The sequence below is a fragment of the Bombus fervidus genome, chromosome 11 (assembly GCF_041682495.2).
Source record: "Bombus fervidus isolate BK054 chromosome 11, iyBomFerv1, whole genome shotgun sequence".
NCBI lineage: Eukaryota > Metazoa > Arthropoda > Insecta > Hymenoptera > Apidae > Bombus > Bombus fervidus.
This window is the reverse complement of record NC_091527.1, coordinates 4,310,244-4,318,813: the sequence shown is the minus strand read 5'-3', so window position 1 is coordinate 4,318,813 and position 8,570 is coordinate 4,310,244. Positions and strand designations below refer to the sequence as shown.

Here is an 8,570-nt window from a genome sequence, read left to right as displayed (position 1 = left end):
CTTTACCTTCCTTAGAGTGAACCTTCCTTCCGCTTATTTACACGATCCTATGTACATGTGTTCGTTACGTAAATGCACATAAAATGTTTCATCGTTAAAAATCTAAAAGCTTTTGACCAAATAGTTGCATCAAAATTAAGAATATTTAAATTAGGAGAAAAGCGATAAACCGATATATATGAAGGGATGGTTTTAATGAGAATATTTATTTTATTAAACAAATAAAAATGGAACAACGAATTTACGTATTATTTCATTGATAAATTTGTCTCTGACTGACAGTAATAATTCTTAATGTTAATTCAACATAGTTTGGACTGTGCGCTCATCGAGTTCGTCCTTTGAAATCTTCCTCGTTGACAGAAATTGACCGGAACTTGGTAAAGTTGGCGATATGATAAAGTTGGGCGGATCCCTTCGAATCGAAGCTACAGACATCTAGCACTGAAGAAATCAATTTTGTAAAGAGGCAAAATCGAAAGAGTCGACGAGAAAACATCCTCCACGATAAACGAGACGCAGCGTAGACATTAAATAAATATACATTGACTGAAGACAGGATACATGTGACATTAAATAGGACTTCGTGTCTCACGTTCTGAAATACCGACCTCGAAAAATATCAGTGTTTTTCACGCCCCCTACAATTTGCAACATTGCGTCACGACGATTGTGATTATAAGTCCGTTTGAACTATACGTTTGAGCGCGCTCCGTTTATACAAACAAAACTATGAAGCTATATTACAACCTGTCTCAATATCTTCAGATCGTAATTGAAAAATTTCAATACTCACTACTTCTTTAGAATCAAATATGTTTTACAGTTTCTTCTCAAAGCCAAATTTACCAAATGTCCAGTTGGACAAATTGTAAAGTACAAATTAAATAATAATAAAAAAAGCCAAATGCAATGAAATCGTAAGCAATGAGGTTTTGTCGTTCAATCGTGCGTGCTAGGATTAGTGAGTCGCATAGTTTGGTTTCTTTGGTGATAGGTTCAATGTTCAAACATGTTTATTTAAGCTCAGATACGAGCTCAACTCCCACTAGTTCTACCCTTCACACTCGTGCGCACTTCAATAACTAGAATTCAAGCCAGGTAATTTTTCGATATTTTGAAACATGTTAGTGTTGCGAAAGCAGAGTATTAGAGCTTGGTACAACGATTCGTATTTCCTTTTTGCAAGACACGAAATTGCGAATAGTGTCAGTAGCTTCGTTTCCTTTCCTTCGTTCCTCAAGTTAGATCAACGTATCTTTAATACTGAATGGTGCCAGCAGGATTGTAAATAATTGTACAATGTCTGCAGAGATACGTGTGAGTGTCGCGCGGGATAATCGATGTAGCGTGGCGTGTGCTTTATTTTAAATTTGCGAAGATTTGTGTAAGCGTTGTATCGGAGATAAATGTAGCGCGCTGTAACACGCTTTGTTTTAATTTTGTTAAGATTCATGTTAACGCTACGTGGGAGGTAGGTGATTCGCAATTTGAATTACGAAATATCTATCTCGCTTTACGCAGAATCATGGACAATAGGGTCGGAGCTCGACATTCTTCTTAACAGCTTGAATGTCGAAATTTATGCGTAATGTTGACTGATACATAGGCGAGACCTGGTAATTGGCATCGTTTTCCTGAGATTAATCTTCACCTTGTTTTCATATTCGTTAATTAATCTTCGGAAAACGATACCAAGTTAAGAACTATACTAATGCAATGCAGTCTAGACTATAGACTATTCAAAATTTGTTGCGGAGTCCTTGACTGATCTAGACTAGGCTAACAACTCGTCCTAGGACGCCATGGAATATCGCAGGGACATCGTGGGATTCTTGCGTCTTAGTTTTAGTTAATTATAAAATCGTAGACTATAATCTATGATTGGTAGCGATCTGTCTAATCGTTTTGTAGGAGATAGATATTGCATGATGTACAGTTACTTTTAAGTTTGTAAACATCTATGTAATCGTTCTGTGGGAGATGGTGAATGGTGTATATTTATTTCTAAGTTTTATATTTTAGACTTAGTTTTAACTTTCAGCTAGACAGCCAACGTGGAATGCATGCGTCTAGTTTTAGCTAATCATAAAACATATAATTTTAATAAATTACAAGCACCTGCCGTGAGAAGCCATGTGATATCGCAGGGACGTCGTGGGATGCACGCTACAGCTTTAATTAATTTTAAGATGAATATATCTGGGCTACGTTTATTATGCCTGCCTTTATAAAAATACGTTGTCTAACTTGGAGACAAAAGCTAGAAGTTCCTTCATTTAATCCTTTTAAATATCAAATTATTAAACAAAACAATCGATTTAACAAAATGTTCGTAGTTTCAGTTTTTAAATTTCGCTCCAAGTTATAGTCCTTGATCCGAAAAGCTACCAATATGGCTATGATCTAATATACTCTTGTTTAGGTAGGTTTTGGTCCTAAGATTTTTATTAAGTTAAATTTATGCCTTATTTTGGGTTGGTCAGTGAGAGACGACGAGGGACAAAGTATTAAGTTCTAAGTATTAGTCTAAGTTTTAAGTATTAATTTCAAGTCTTCGTTTTAAGCCTCCGTTTTCAGCTTTAGTTTTAAGTCTTAGCTTTAAGTTGCATCATTAGTTTTAAGCATCATTGCGTGTACTGTACGTAATGTATGTACAGTATACAGTATTTTATTATTTTTATAGTGTATAACGATTTCTAGAATATTGTGGAAGTATAGAATTCTATAATTCGTTGCGATTATTCTACTCTAATGTCATATGTACAAGGCTTTATGTAATTTTAATTCAAAACATTACTATATACTGAATCGATAATGTCGCATGTGACATGAAAATGGTAAAGGGGCTGGGTGACCGACAAAACGTGAGACACGAAGAAGCATTGTATGTTACGTCTATTCTACATGTCGTCTGTGGTACTATGTCGTCTGTGCCAGCACTCCACTGAATCGATAAAGTCGCATGTGACACGAAAATGGTATGGCTGGTTAGGTGATTTCCAGAACTTGGGACACAAAAAAGTATTGTATTTCACATCTATTCCATACTTCGTCTGTGGTATAACGAAACCTATGTACTTTTGATCGATCGGTATTTCAGAACATGTGAAGTTTCATAATATGCTAAGTTTATGGTTTATTCTATACTGTGTCTGTACCATCGCATAGCCATTCGATTCTCGTCGATAACGCAGATTACTGTAATTTACTGGTTTCCGACATCGCTTTTCTCGACATTACACAGAATTATACAACAAACTAATTTTAACCAGAGAACAATACGTGACTTCCGATCCTGTTCGTTTTTAAAACTAAAACCAGTATTTCAAAGTGAAAATCAGAATTTCAAATTGATTAAAATTCGTTTGTATGTTTATTACAAGTCAGTAGCCTTCTTACATCAACTTCTATTATAATTTCACTTATTACTGGAGTAACGTAGAATTTTCAATAGGAAGCAGGAAATATATATAGAGTAATGTATCTTATATTACAAAATTCAAAGAAAGATCGGAGACGAGGTAAATTCTAAAGACTCTATGAAGAAATTGATTCTATCGGTATCGAATTTTTCTATTAATAGAAAGCTCCTAAAAACTTAGCCGCTCCGATTCACGCTTTACGCTCGGTGCTTCGATCTTCCACCCTGTAACCTTTAATTTACCTATATTTCTTATAAAAGCTATCTCAAAAAATAGTATTTATAGCGAAACGAATTCCACAGTTTCTCTTCTATTATAGTCATTCTCTTTCCTCATTGTTAAAAATAATCATTTCCAATCTGCACAGATCTACTCTATCATCCACCCACGATCTTTCTACCCTACTGCAAATTACGGAATCTTTCTCCTAATTAAAAGACGGGTTCTGCCAACATTTTTTCACGATATCCATCCGGAAACGATACGAGCTTCCCACAACCCATACGAAAGCTAGCAGAACACCCTCGTTCCAAGGATACGAGCATCCGGCAAGCAACTTGCGTCACCCTTTTCCTACAACTTTCTCAATTCAACGGACCCTCTGTCGTTTCGAAAATACGGGCCTGCATAAGACCCAATGTTCCAGACCCTTCCAAGTAATGGTTTTCTCGACAAGGACCTCGGAAGGGCCTCCGTAAATTCTCCTCCCACCCCAGAGAATCCGCCCCTCGACCGGCTGACTGCTTCGTTGTGAACACGTGTAGGGAGGTTCACTTCGGTTCTTAGTATGCGTGCGTGCGTGTGAGTGTAGCGAAGAAGGAAGAGACAGGCCGACACTGTGAGGCACTGCGACCACAGAGGCACGCACACATGCGTGAACGCCTCCATACAGCGTCGAGAGTATACACCAACACACGTACAACGATCCGTCGTCGACTCCGACATCATCCTCGTCGTCCTAGACGTTTCTCTGCCTGTGCTGGATATGTGCTGAGTGAGAAAGACAGAAAGAGAGAGAGTGACGAAGAGGGTGGGAGGAAGGGAGGGAGGGAGGGGAGGGAACAGGCTCGACTGCTCCCCCTAATACTGCAGGATTGAATGGGCGAGGAGGGTGGTATTGGGTTCCCTCACCCCACTCCCACCACCCACACGCCGCTAGCTCCCAACCCACCCGCACCACCCACTTCTGTCCGCCTGCCACCCCGCCTGCCCACCCACTCGCCACCCGACTGCCGTCGAGGAAACAACCTGCAACCGAACCAGCACAACGTTTCCTCGAACAACGAATTTCCATCCTGGGCAAGGCTGGTTCTCGTCACTCTGCAACAACATCCAGTGAGTACTCTATAACACGTATCGTATCTTCACCATCACCTTCGTTATCCGTCGTCTTCTTCTTCTTCTTCCTCTCGTACGGGCGAACTCGTTCGCGCGCGCTTCAATTTTTCCCTTGCACTCTCTAGGCCCCCCCATTCCGCGTCTTTCTCTCCTCCTTTCATTCCGTCCTTCTTTCTACCGCACGTTTCACTCTCACCGAGATCGACAACTCCTGGACTTCGATTCTTCGTGAGTTTTCATTGTGTCAGTTAGAACTTCCTCGAGTTGAACTGTACTCTGCGTGACCCTCGATTCTATCAGTATGTAACGTGCGTACTGTGCTCGTGCTACGAGGAATCGAATCGAACGAGTGGACGGACCAACGAACGAACCAACCGCGATCGATCGGAGAGCGAGAGTGACAGAGTGACTTGAAGAGTGTGACGCGGAACAGGCGTCGAGAGAGGAAGCATGTATCGTGGGCATCGCGGAACGAAGTTACACGCGTGACCGCCGAGAAGATAGCGACCCTGTCCTCGTGTAGGTAGCTCGAACACTTTATCCGAGTGTGCGGTGTATTCTAGCACGATCCAACTTTAAGAGAAAACGCGCTTTACTGAAGAAAACGCTGGCTCGCGCGCGAGTGGTTAACGCTAGTATCACGGTGCGCGGTACGCGTACGAGTGAACTCGAGAAGCGAACAACGAGACGATATGCGTCGCGTGTGCGTGTATCGCTCGCCGGATCGCGACGATTACTCGCGTGCTCGCTCGACGTGTGTGCGCGCCTTCGATCGGCCTACCAGAGGCGGAAGAAACGCAATGGCCACCGAGAAACGTTCTCACGGAGACCAGAACCGAACCAGTAGAATTTCTTCGATCGTAATGGGAAATCACCTACGCTTCGTTGCTATGTGTCTCTGCGCGGCTACTGTGTCTTCCACAGTGCTATACAGACACCGCTATATATTTATAAATGCCTGTGTGTCGCCGTATGTATGCCTGTACGCATGGAGGAGTTGCACGCGCGCGCGCCGACGCCGAGACCCGCTCGCCGTCCTTGGTTAGTCGGTAATAATTTCCGGATGAATTTGAATGGCACACTGCGCGCGCCTTCTCTACCCCCACTACTTTTCACTCCCACCATTCGACAATCTCCCCACTCTTGCATATCTCTGTCTTACTCCATCGCAACACTCCCCAATGCCGTTTCTCTCCCTCTGAACCTTTTTCTCTTCTTTCGTTTCTTCCGCTCTTCGTTCCCTCGAACGTTCCTCGTTGTATATACGACAGCTCCCCATGCTCTACCCACCCGCATCTCCCCACCAAGCTTAGGTTTTCTTCGGAGACAGTGGTGCTCAACCGGCGCAGAACACGAATCAAGGCACCCTCGCCATCTGTCGCCTTCGGGACATGTCCTCGATCGTTCCGGAGGGGAATATTGATTTATTCGTCGCCGGTCTAACCCCTTCCACACAGCGCGATCGTTCTCGTCACCACCCCTTTATAATACGTATACCGAGATACATTGAACAGTATGCGTTCTTATACACGTGTACATAATATATGAGTAGCATCCATGTGTACATATTTCGTACGTATGTATACGTATGTGTGTATGTGTACTGTATGATCTGTGTGAATACGTATGGTACCGACGCTTGGGGTTTCCAGAGGCACCCCGTCTTTCTCTGTTCTGCTCATCTCTTCCTCTCTGTTTCTCCCCCTAGTTTTCACGCGGCAGCAACCGTGGCTCGATCAATACGCGACCAGGCTCCTTCTTCCTCATTCCGGACGCTGCATCCCCCAAAAGCGCGTTACGTCGCCGCGGAGATCGAAATCGATCGATCTATGCCCTAACAGGGTAGGATCCAGTTCGATTGACAGGGTACTCATCCCCTCCAAAGTCGATTGGCCGGTTAACGAGCCGCGTTATGCGTTGCTCATGGATTGATTTTGTTGCTTCTGGAATGCGTTGCTTCGAAGCGCTAGGATCTCGCAATGAGTAATTTATTCGCGCTCTGGACGATTATGGGGTGGAGCTATTAATTGGAGATCGTTCTTCCGTTAATGACGGAGTTTATCTTTAGGAATTGTTGGATTAATTGTGATTACGGTATGGTATAGTTTTTAGAGTATAGTTTTAAAGAGCATAGTTTTAAAGTGGAATAACTTCTTATACTCAAAGGGTAGTTTCGATCCCAACTAACAATACAATATTTATTGTTCGGGGGTTCATTATTTTGTGATAAGTAAGATCATATTTTGAAGCAATAAAATGGTTTTTAATAATCGAAGACTGGATATAAGTCTCAACCTTCGATGTGTAATTCAATTTTACATACGTGTTTAATATTAATTTAGGAATCGTTAACGTATTATGAGAAATATCGATGTTGAGATTCGCTGTTGAAATTAGCTTAAAGTTAAGGAAATTTTTAATTCTTAATAGACGTAAAATGGTTTTAACCTGAATTACAAATTCAGTTTTGACTAATTCTACGTTTAATGTATGTACTTAAATAGACACTGGAAAATCGAGAGTACCGTTGAAACTTGGGAACAGTAGGTGGTAGCTATTTAGCTGTTTGCATTGGGGAGAAAAGAGGTCTGTTGAATGTCTGGATACCCCTGTTAGAACAGTTTTGCTTTCGGTAAACCATGTGGCTGATGATTCTTTTCCTTTTCTGTGCCAGTTCGAGTGGCATAGGCCTACGAAGATTCCTATTTAGAAGTATTAACGTGCTATGGGAATCTCAGCGCGATTATATCATTCAAAAGGGTTTTCAATGTGTTCTGTAAGATTGGAGGAGCTGTTCGTGACGTTGTTGATTTCATTATTCACAATAGGGCTCAATGAAGAACTGCTCATCTTTATGCTCGATTAGTTTCAAGGATCCCTTGCGACGATCAGACCTCCCCTTGTGTTTGAAGGGTGGTAAATGGAATTGGCATCGGGCGTGTTTATCTAATTACATTCTGCCCTTTTATTTCACGTTTTTGAGAACAGCGAAGCTAATCTTTTAATTGATGTCGACGATTCCTTGCGGAATTTTTATTACCAAAAAATGATTGTTGTCCATTTGATGATTCTTCTTGTTTCGTTTTAAGGGTTCTGCACGCTATTTAATACAATATTAGACCTCGCATAGAAACGAATACAATTTTTAACTTTTACAATTCGTTAATAGAATTTTAAGCTTTTACGATTTATTAATGCAATTTTTCCAAATCTTTAATTTATAATAGTTCGTATCTACAAATTTAATGTAAATTTAGAAAATTTGCAGTTTCATTAAACAGGGCAAAGAATTCTTAAAAATTTCATTTTCATTTCCCTTTTCATCTTTCATTTTTATAATTCAATTTAATTTCCATCTTTCTTCCCTGTCTTTTTATTTTGCATTTATTTCGAATGTCTCCAATTCAAAATTTAATTTGTCTTTTCTCTTCCCATATTTTGCATTTATTTCGAAGGAATTCTTATCCTTTGATCAGCTGTTTTTCAAAGAAGAAAGACACGAATGGGAAACGCGCTCGTTAATGGGGCGAAAAGGAAGTGTTGTTCCTTGATGTCGCGTGAATGAGTTCGAGACGGCAGGTTTCACTCTTGTTCCACTTCTAAGTGAAAATCGATAACTCTTTTTAGTCAGCCTTCTAAATTGTAACTCGGTTCAAAGGCGAAAGATTTCCCGGTTCATGAATATTTAGCAGCCGATAACACAGAGGCGGATTTTTCATTCTCCTTTCATCCCCTCGAGATACACCGGAAAGAAGAGTTAAGACTGCTCACGCTTCAGCAAATTGTAAAGTGGTCTTAACTTCGATC

At 41.0% G+C, this 8,570-nt stretch overlaps 1 protein-coding gene across 6 annotated transcripts in view; it reads left to right on the top strand.

Annotated features, from left to right (window-relative positions):
• The window catches only part of Chn (zinc finger transcriptional factor charlatan), a 266,952-nt gene that overhangs the window by 243,161 nt on the left and 15,221 nt on the right, over window positions 1-8,570 (top strand). For 2 of the 6 annotated variants that reach the window (XM_072013019.1, XM_072013017.1), the window contains exon 1: window positions 4,570-4,760. The exons of 1 other annotated variant lie outside the window; for it this stretch is intronic. The gene's annotated coding sequence lies outside the window, so the exon portion shown is untranslated. Of the gene's footprint in view, window positions 1-4,569; window positions 4,761-4,838; window positions 5,813-8,570 lie in introns of those variants that run through there. 3 more of the 6 variants (XM_072013018.1, XM_072013015.1, XM_072013016.1) reach the window with 3 other exon arrangements.